The following is an 11274-nucleotide window of genomic DNA, read 5'->3' as shown; positions in this document are numbered from 1 at the left end:
TGGTCCCCAACCCCTCTGTCATTCATTTATGCATTACAGTTCCTTATACGGCCAATGATGTCGTAATATGAATAACAGTTGGTAAGAGCGGAGGCCAGAGAGTGGGAATGCAGGAAGCCTAACCAACTTGCATTATGCATGACACAAATAAGGACTTAAATCATGAAAGAATGATTTTGAAGTCCACCATCATTGGGTTCGTGACTCAGTAAGGTCTTGAAGACCACCATTATTGGGTTCATGACTCAAAAAGATCTTGAAGACCACCATCATTGGGTTCATGGCTCAAAAAGATTAAAATTAAAAAGATTAATTACAGTGAAGAAGAGCCAAACTGGAGATCAGAGAGTGAGGGTGCAGGGAGCACGGCCAATTTAGAGCATGTATGACACAAATAAGATTTTGAAGATCACCATAATTGGGTTTATGACTTAGTAAGATCTTGAAGACCACCATCATTGGGTTCATGACTCAGTAAGATCTTGAAGACCACCATCGTTGGGTTTGTGACTCAATAAGATCTTGAAGACCATCATCATTGGGTTCATGACTCAATAAGATGTTGAAGACCACCATCATTGGGTTCATGACTCAATAAGATCTTAAAGACCACCATCACTTGGGCTCGTGACTCAATAAGATCTTGAAGACCACCATCATTGGGTTTATGAGTCAGTAAGATCTTGAAGACCACCATCGTTGGGTTTGTGACTCAATAAGATCTTGAAGACCATCATCATTGGGTTCATGACTCAATAGGATCTTGAAGACCACCATCATTGGGTTCATGACTCAATAAGATCTTAAAGACCACCATCACTTGGGCTCGTGACTCAATAAGATCTTGAAGACCACCATCATTGGGTTTATGAGTCAGTAAGATCTTAAAGACCACCATCACTTGGGCTCGTGACTCAATAAGATCTTGAAGACCACCATCATCAGGTTCATGACTCCTTACATTACTTTCTAATGATATTTATGATCAATGTGGTAAAGATTTCATTGATCACTTTTTCATATCCTTATACGATCAATAATGTAATAATGAATACCAGTGGGGAAGAGGCCAAAGACAGAGAGAGGATACAGGAAGCCCATCCAACTTGGAGCATGCATGACACAAATGAAGACCTAAACCATGAAAGGAAGTGATACTGAGGACCACCAGTATTGAGTTAATAACTCCTTATCATTTTATGATGACATATAAAGGTCTATGATTCAATCAAAAAGCATACGTAAAATGTGTAGGAGGTGCCAAAGGAATATGATCAAAAGAAGTGCATGTTATGTTTATTAAATTAGTGGATAGAGCAGAACTGACGGGTCGGAGGACATTTCATACGTCCCTGTCCTACTTTGATACAATGACTGTGGTATGAACAGAATAAAAAGTATTTAGAATTTATGACCCACCTGTGCTGATCTCTGTAGGAGTGTCCTCCTCTACGAATGTCCTCGTCATTCCAGCCTCCTCCGTATATTGCTGATCATCCCTCACATACGTCTCATCTTCTTCTGTCTTAATCTTAACTTTTATATCTATCAGATCGTCACCCTAAATTAGGAAAATTATAGAAAATAACTTTAGTAAAGTATAAGCTTTCATACATATCAGACTTTTGTTGGCTTTTATGTTCTAGTTGGTCAGTCCCATCTACCTGATGATGGTGGGGGATGGTGTGACCTTCCTGTGTGGAACACAGAGGACGGGGACATCTCTCTGGTGGGTTCCCATTACTGGATCCATCTGTAGGAAACACACACACTGACTGAATACATTGTTTCTATGTGTTTATCAGATGATGGGGGATCTAGGTGGAGCCTCCGTACTGCTCTCTCCTTTACAATAAAGTCTCCTCTTACCCGGTGATGTGAAGGTTTGGCATTTCTCTATCTTTACATCCTTCAGGAAGTCCTTATTGTCTTCTAAATACCCCCAAACCTGTATCAAGAAAAGGATAGTGACATCCTGACACCTTATAGGAACCTGACACACACAATGATACAGTCACCATCCAGACACACCCCTTGTCTGTTACTGGATAATGTCCCAGAATTCCCGGCACCGCTCACCTCTCCTGTCAGCAGCTCCATCATCTTCTTGGTGACTTCTAGAATCTTCTCCATGTTGTGTCTCTCAGGTTTTAGGGAGTCACATGGAGGCACTGTGATGGTCATATGATCACCTGACTTCACAAGAGGAAATCTCTGTATAGGAGAACCAATAGGAATATCATGTTAGAATCCCAGAATCCTCCTCACCTCTCCGGTCAGGTCTGTGTTTTATTAATAGAGATAAGAGTGATGTCATGTGACCTCCCAGAATCCTCCTCACCTCTCCGGTCAGGTCTGTGTATTATTAATAGAGATAAAAGTGATGTCATGTGACCTCCCAGAATCCTCCTCACCGCTCCGGTCAGGTCTGTGTTTTATTAATAGAGATAAGAGTGATATCATGTGACCTCCCAGAATCCTCCTCACCTCTCCGGTCAGCAGGTAGATGATCTCCAGGGTGAGGTTTAGTATCCTCTCAGTCATGTGACTCCGGTCCTCCTCCATCGTCAGTGATGTGGTCATGTGATCTATGTGGGTTTCTCTGTAGATGGATAATAGAGAATTATCTGGACTGTACTGGTTATACAAAATTAGAAGGAGGATATATTGGGATTAATATGAGGGTTGATGTTACCTTTAGAATTTCCTGATTCTGTACTATTGCTTCCGATGTGATTAACCACTTGCTTACTGGGAACATATACCCCCCTCCTGCCCAGGTGAAATTTCAGCTTCCGGCACTGCGTCGCTTTAACTAACAATTGCGCGGTCGTGCGACGTGGCTCCCAAACAAAATTGACGTCCTTTTTTCCCCACAAATAGAGCTTTCTTTTGGTGGTATTTGATCGCCTGTGCGGTTTTTATTTTTTGCGCTATAAACAAAAAAGAGCGACAATTTTGAAAAAAATACAATTATTTTTTACTTGTTGCTATAATAAATATCCCAATTTAACGTCAAGAACGCGGTCACGTACAGCACGTACAACGGCAAAATAAAACGGAAGTACCATAGCAAGTGCGCCACCCTTTGGGCTCCTTCTACTAATCTTGTGTTAGTAGAAGTTTGGTGAGAGACGATTCACATTTTTCAGCTTCGTGCTTTTCAGTCCGTTACAGCGTGACAAATCTCCATTACGAACGCTAGTTTCACCAGACCGATCGCTTCCGTCTCGTACTTGATTCAGAGCATGGAATTTTGTGCGTCGGAACACGCTCAGAATTTACGGAGTTTTTTGTCGGAAAATTTGAGAACCATCTCTCAAATTTTTGTTGTCGGAAATTCCGACAGAAAATGTCCGATGGGGCCTACAAAAGCTCCCATCTAACATTTGTTGTCGGAAATTCCGAGCGTGTGTACGCGGCATAGGAAACGTCTTCAACATTCAGGTCATGGTACATCAAGAAGTAGTTGGTCACATTTAACTGGGCTTGTTCTGTAACACTGAATATTTTTCATAGTTTATCAAAGCCATTTCCTTAAGTTGGAGACACTACAAAATGTCTTCAGCATTATAGAACAAGTCCAGGTGAATGTAACTAGCTACCAATAGATGTACCATGACCTGGTTAATCGAGAACATTCAGAGGCACACAGTCTTGGCCTGAAGACGTGGCTTGGAGAAGCTATGAAACGTATTCGACATTCAGGTCATGGTACATCAAGTAGCAGATGGTCACATTCAACTGGGCTTGTCCTGTAATGTTGAAGATGTTTTGTATCTTGTCCAAAGACACTTCTTCAGTTGGAGAAGCTACAAACATTACAGGACAAGCCCAGTTGAATGCGACTATCTACTACCAGATGTACCATGACCTAAATGTTGAATACATTTCATAACTTCTCCAAGCCCTTTCTTTAGGCCAAGCCTACGTGTCTCCGAAGGTTCTCATTTGTCCAGGTCATGGTACATCAAGTAGTAGCTAGTTACATTCAACTGGACTTGTTCTATAAATTTGAAGACGTCTTGTAGTGTCCCCAACTTAGGAAATGGCTTGGATAAACTAACTCCAATCCAATCCAACGTTACAGAACAAGCCCAGTTGAATGTGACCAACTACTACTAGATGTACCATGACCTAAATGTTGAAAACGTTTCATAGCTTCTCCAAGCCCTTTCTTCAGGCTAAGCCTATGTGTCTCTAAATGTTCTAATTTATCCAGGTCATGGTACCAGCTACTACTAGATATACCGTGACCTAGATAAACGAGAACCTTCATGGACATAAAAACCAAAACATACGAAAATAAAATCTGCATACAACAGATAATGCTATACCATCCACCCAAAAAGATTTCACATGTTAAGCCCTGTACACACGCGGCTCGGCGGTAAAAAGTCAGCCGAGAAAACCGAGGGGGAAAGCCGAGAACCCGGCAGGAAAACTGCCATGGAGCTTTGGCCGGGAATCCCGGCCGTGTGTATGCTCCATCGGCACTGCCTCGCAGTCTTTCCCATAGGTAAGTAGTAGATCTGTCGGAAAACAAAAACACCGGGAATTAGACATGTGCACAGCAAAAATTTTCGTTTATTTCTGTTCGTTTATCGTGATTCGTAACGAGTCGTAATTTCGTAAGACGTTAGTTATCGTATTCGTACTCTTTAGTATTTTCGTAACACTCTTTTTTCCGTTTCTGTTTTTTTCTGCTAGTTTATTTTTCGTTGAATCTAGATTCGTATTTTCGTTATATTTTGTATTCTGCCGCGTTCGTATTTTTAAAATGATTTTATTAGTTTCTTCGTTTTTACGTTAGTTTAATTTTCGTTGTTTTGCTATTCGTATTTACAGTATATTTTCCATCATGCCGCATTCGTATTTTCGTAAGAAATATATTTTCGTTGCTTTATGATCATTCGTATTTTCGTGTCTAATTTCCTTTGATTGTAAAAACGTACTTTTGTAGATTTTATTGCATTCGTAATTCTGTTAGAATACATTTTACGTTTATTCGACACACTACTCGTCGTCATTTTGAAATTCATACTTTACTGTGATTGACTTGACTGTCTTAGTTAGCACACACACCCTGTCTAGAATGAAGTCTGACGTAAAAGAAAACTAAAATATGTCAGATATTACAAATACCAATCTAGAAATGAGATGCACTGCAGTCTAACACAGAAAAAGACACAAGGAGCCAGGAGGTAATGAGAAAGAAGCTCATTGGGGGAAGGAACAAACCTCTTCAGAGGAAAGGGACAGCGCTCAGTGGCTATTGGTCAATGTCCAGAAATATTTTAATACTAACGAAAGCTAATTTACATTATTTTGTATTTTCGTTGTTTTAATTTCCGTTTTCCGAAGATTCGTAATTTATTTTTCGTTAGTTTTGATTTTCGTTTTTTATTCTTTGTTCGGCATTTCAGTTGTTTTCTTTTCGGTCTTCGAATATTAGTAAGTTTGCATTTTCGTTCATTTTGTTTTTCGTAATTATTATTTTTTTTGGGTTTGGTATTTTCGTTGTTTCATCTTTCGTATCTTCGTCGTTTTTCATATTCGTTATTTTGAAAATTGCGTTATTCGTTATTAATTGCGCTAAACCGTTCGTTCATTCGTATGTTAACGAATCAACTAAAATAACGAAAATTGACGGAAAACGTATTCGTAACTTAAAAAATTGCACATGCCTACCGGGAATCCCGACGGGAAAATAGAGCGCAGGTTCTCTATTTTCCAGGTGGAATTCCCTGCTGTTTTCCTGACGGGAAAACTGCGAGGAAGCATACACACGTCCGTTTTTCCCAGCCAAAAGCTCTCCTGGCAGTTTTCCTGCTGGGAAAACGAGTCGTGTTTACGAGGCTTTAGACTGCTAACATGAAATTGTACAAATACAACACTTTTCCAAATCAAAGAAAATATTATGTGAGTGCACACAGGTTGTCTCCCTTGAGTGGTTAATATAATCTCTATGCGGTATATACGTAAGTGTCTTAGCATCAGCCGGTGATGAAAGTCACCATATCGTAATATAATATCTTAAGTTATTACCTCCTCTGTTGCCAGTTCCAGCAATGTCTCCTCTCTACTTCCTCCCGACTCTCCTCTTCACTTCCTACTTATACTTGACATCACTTCCTTTCCATGCGTTCCAGCTATTCCCGTCTACGCGTTCCACCATGAAGGTCGCCATCTTGTGGTGAATATGAGAACTGCAGCCTTCATTAACTCTTACTGGTCTGACTGGTGGCGTGTTTGCTCGTTCCAGCTTCATGTTATTACGTGTCCATATCACACATTGGTTAGACCAGCCCTTCCCAACCATTTTATCATGGAGGGACCCCTTGAAATAACATTTCCGTTCTCAGAGAATCACTGCTAATAATTACTAGTAGCTAGATTCAGGTAGGTCGGCGCCTCTTTGCGGCGGCGTAGCGTATCGTATTTACACTACGCCGCCGTAACTTAGCTAGGCAAGTACTGTATTCACAAAGGGCCAGATTCACCAAAGAGATACGACGGCGTTTCTCCTGATACTCCGTCGTATCTCTGTTTCTATCTATGCGGCTGGTTCATAGAATCAGTTACGCATAGATATCCATAAGATCCGACAGGTGTAATTGTTTTACACTGTCGGATCTTAGGATGCAATACCGCAGCCGCCGCTGGGGGGAGTTTGCGTCGTAAACCAGCGTCGGGTATGCAAATTAGGAGTTACGGCGATCCACGACGGATTTTCGCGTTCGCTACGTCGCCGCTAGTCTAGTTTCCCGTCGCAAAGTTAGTCATTATTTGACCTGCCCTAACTTTACACAGCAATCGTATTGCTGTATAAAGTATGGCCGTCGTTCCCGCGTCGAAATTTAAAATTTAACGTCGTTTGCGTAACACGTCCGGGAATACGGAAGTACGCAACGCACGTCGCCGTTCGAAAAAATGACGTCACGGCGAGCAAAGCACGACGGGAATTGCGCAACTGAGCATGCGCAGTAGGTCCGGCGCGGGAGCATGCCTAATTTAAATGGCACACGCCCATTTGAATTGGCCCGCCTTGCGCCGGAGGCCGCCGGCGTAGTTTTCATCGCAAGTGCTTGGTGAATCAGGCACTTGCGATGAAAACTTGCCGCGGTGTAACGTATCTACGATCTACGATACGTTACGCCGCCGCACTTCTACGTGAATCTGGCCCAAAGTACTTGCCTGCTAAGTTACGGCGGCGTAGCGTGAATGGGCCGGCGTAAGCGCGCCGAATTCAAATGAGGATGTGGGGGGCGTGTTTTATGTAGATTAACTGTGACCCGACGTGATTGACGTTTTTTACGAACGGCGCATGCGCCGTCCGTGTACATATCCCAGTGTGCATTGCGGCAAAGTACGCCGCAAGGACGTATTGGTTTCGACGTGGACGTAAATTACGTCCAGCCCTATTCACGGACGACTTACGCAAACGACGTAAAATTTTCAAATTTCGACGCGGGAACGACGGCCATACTTAACATTACTAGTCCAGCTATTTGATGGAATAACTTTACGCCTGAAAATGCCTTACGTAAACGGCGTATCTTTACTGCGACGGGCGCACGTACGTTCGTGAATAGGCGTATCTAGTGATTTACATATTCTACGCCGAACGCAATGGACGCGCCACCGAGCGGCCAGCTAAAATATTGCACCCTAAGATACGACGGCGCAGGCTGTCCTATCTTAGCTAGGTTTAAGTGTATCTCAGTTTGAGAATACACTTAAACTTAGGACGGTGCAGATTCAGAGTTAGGTCGGCGTATCTACTGATACGCCAGCCTAACTCTTTCTGAATCCACCTATATATCTACAGCAGGGGTCTCAAACAGGTCGCCCTCCAGCTGTTGCAGAACTACAAGTCCCATCATGCCCCAGTCTATGAGAGTCATGCTTGTAACTGTCAGCCTTGCAATGCCTCATGGGAATTGTAGTTCTGCAACAGCTGGAGGGCGACCTGATCATCAAGAACGCAGTGACGTACAACACTACAACCACCCGAGAAAAATGAAGTTCAATGATTTCGAGCATGCGTCAAATTGATTCCGAGCATGCGTAGGATTTTTGTGCGTCGTATTTGGATACACCCGGTCCGAATTTCCGACAATAACTTTTCTTGTCGGAAAAATTGAGAACCAGCTCTCAATCATTTAATGTCGGAAATTCCTACAGCAAATGTCCGATGGAGCCTACACACGGTCAGAATATCCGACCAAAAGCTCACATCAAACATTTGTTGTAATTCCGATCGTGTGTACGCGGCATTAAGTGTTATGATGCCTCCTGGCAGATGACGTGGGCCCACCCTGGTCTTCATAAGAGCTCCAGATGGCAGAGATGGATCAGAAACCCTAGTGGTTCCAGTTTTCTTTGCTGGAAGCTGTATATGGATGCTGAGGGCCACAATTTAACACAAAACAGGAGGACATACTGTCCATAAATGAAGTAGGAGATGGAGGCCATACAAGGCATTTCGGGTATATGGATTCTGAGGGTTATGATTCAACACTGAGAACGGGAGGCCATACTGTCCATAAATGAAGTAGGAGATGGAGGCCATACAAGCCATCTCGGGAATATGGATGCTGAGGGCCATGATTCAATACAGAACAGGACATACTGTCCAGAAATGAAGTAGAGTATGGAGGCCATGCAATACATTATGGGAATATGGATGCCAAGGGCCATGATTCAATACAGAACAGGACATACTGTCCAGAAATGAAGTAGAGTATGGAGGCCATGAAATACATTATGGGAATATGGATGCCAAGGGCCATGATTCAACACTGAGAATGGGAGGCCATACTGTCCTCACTGAGATGGAGGCCACACAAGGCATTTCGGGTATAAAAATGCTGAAGGCAAGGATTCAAAATTCAGGACAGGAGAACATACTGTCCATAAATGAGGTAGGAGATGGGAGTCATGAAAGAAATTATAGATATATGTATGCAGAGGGCCACAATTCAACACTGAGAACAGGAGGCCATTCTGTCCATAAATTAAGTAGAAGACGTTGGCCATACAAGACATTACGGGTAGATGGATGCTGAGGGCCACAATTTAAAATTTAGATTGGGAGGATCTACTGTCCATAAATGAAGTAGGAAATGGAGGCCATACAAGACATTATGGGTATATGGATGCTGAGGGCCATGATTCAATACAGAACAGGAGGCCATACTGTCCATAAATTAAGTAGGAGATGCAGACCATACAAGGCATTTCGGGTATAAGAATGCTGAGGGCTAGGATTCAAAATTCAGAATGGGAGGATATACTGTCCATAAATGAAGAAGGAGGTGGAGGCCTTTCAAGACATTTCGGGTATATGTATGTTGAGGGCCACGATTCAACACTGAGAAAGGGAGGCCATACTGTTCATAAATTAAGTAGGAGATGGAGACCATACAAAGCATTACGGGTATATGGATGCTGAAGGCTATGATTCAAAATTCAGAATGGGAGGCCATACTGTTCATAGATGAAGTAGGAGATGGAGGCCACGCAAGGCATTTTCGGGTATATGGATAGAGAGGGCCACGATTCGACACTGAGAATGGGAGGACATACTGTAAATAAATGAAGTAGAAGATGGAGGCCACGCAAGGCATTTTCGGGTATATGGATAGAGAGGGCCACGATCCAACACTGAGAATGGGAGGACATACTGTAATCAAAAGAAGTAGGAGATGGAGGCCATACTGTCCATAGATGAAGTAGGAGATGGAGGCCACGCAAGGCATTTTCAGGTATATGGATAGAGAGGGCCACGATTCAACACTGAGAACGGGAGGCCATACTGTCCATAGATGAAGTAGGAGATGGAGGCCGTACAAGGCATTTCGGGTATATGGATGCTGAGGGTTACGATTCAACACTGAGAACGAGAGGCCATACTGTCCATAAATGAAGTAGGAGATGGAGGCCATACAAGGCATTTTGGGTATATGGATAGAGAGGGCCACGATTCAACACTGAGAATGGGAGGACATACTGTAATCAAAAGAAGTAGGAGATGGAGGCCATACTGTCCATAGATGAAGTAGGAGATGGAGGCCACGCAAGGCATTTTCAGGTATATGGATAGAGAGGGCCACGATTCAACACTGAGAACGGGAGGCCATACTGTCCATAAATGAAGTAGGAGATGGAGGCCATACAAGGCATTTTGGGTATATGGATAGAGAGGGCCACGATTCAACACTGAGAATGGGAGGCCATACTGTCCATAAATGAAGTAGGAGATGGAGGCCATACAAGGCATTTCGGGTATATGTATAGAGAGGGCCACGATTCAACACTGAGAACGGGAGGCCATACTGTCCATAGATGAAGTAGGAGATGGAGGCCATGCAAGACATTTTCGGGTATATGTATAGAGAGGGCCACGATTCGACACTGAGAATGGGAGGACATACTGTAAATAAATGAAGTAGGAGATGGAGGCCACGCAAGGCATTTTCGGGTATATGGATAGAGAGGGCCACGATTCAACACTGAGAATGGGAGGCCATACTGTCCATAGATGAAGTAGGAGATGGAGGCCATGCAAGACATTGAGAACGGGAGGACATACTGTCCATAAATAAAGTAGGAGATGGAGGCCACGCAAGGCATTTCGGGTATATGTATAGAGAGGGCCACGATCCAACACTGAGAACGGGAGGCCATACTGTCCAGAAATTAAGTAGGAGATGGAGGCCAAACAAGACATTTTCGGGTATATGGATAGAGAGGGCCACGATCCAACACTGAGAACGGGAGGCCATACTGTCCATAGATGAAGTAGGAGATGGAGGCCATACAAGGCATTTCGGGTATATGGATAGAGAGGGCCACGATTCAACACTGAGAACGGGAGGCCATACTGTCCATAGATGAAGTAGGAGATGGAGGCCATACAAGGCATTTCGGGTATATGGGTGGAGAGGGCCACGATCCAACACTGAGAACGGGAGGCCATACTGTCCATAGATGAAGTAGGGTATGGAGGCCAATCAATACATTTTGGGTATATGGGTGCCGAAGACCATGATTCAACACTGAGAACGGGAGGCCATAATGTCCATAGATGAAGTAGGAGATGGAGGCCACGCAAGACATTTTCGGGTATATGGATAGAGAGGGCCACGATTCAACACTGAGAATGGGAGGCCATACTGTCCATAAATGAAGTAGGAGATGGAGAACATACAAGGCATTTCGGGTATATGGGTGGAGAGGGCCACGATTCAACACTGAGAACGGGAGGCC

General features: G+C 43.4%; 1 long non-coding RNA gene across 1 annotated transcript; it reads right to left on the bottom strand.

Annotated features, from left to right (window-relative positions):
* Nucleotides 1-1713: 1713 nt before the first annotated feature.
* Nucleotides 1714-2120, bottom strand: LOC120910744. The gene is made up of 3 exons (XR_005741559.1): nucleotides 2080-2120; nucleotides 1870-1948; nucleotides 1714-1753 (listed from the first exon to the last, which is right to left on the bottom strand). It is a non-coding gene; the product is annotated as an uncharacterized LOC120910744 (long non-coding RNA).
* Nucleotides 2121-11274: the final 9154 nt, after the last annotated feature.

This window comes from Rana temporaria, chromosome 8 (assembly GCF_905171775.1).
Source record: "Rana temporaria chromosome 8, aRanTem1.1, whole genome shotgun sequence".
Lineage (NCBI taxonomy): Eukaryota > Metazoa > Chordata > Amphibia > Anura > Ranidae > Rana > Rana temporaria.
This window is presented reverse-complemented; position numbering and strand designations above follow the sequence as displayed.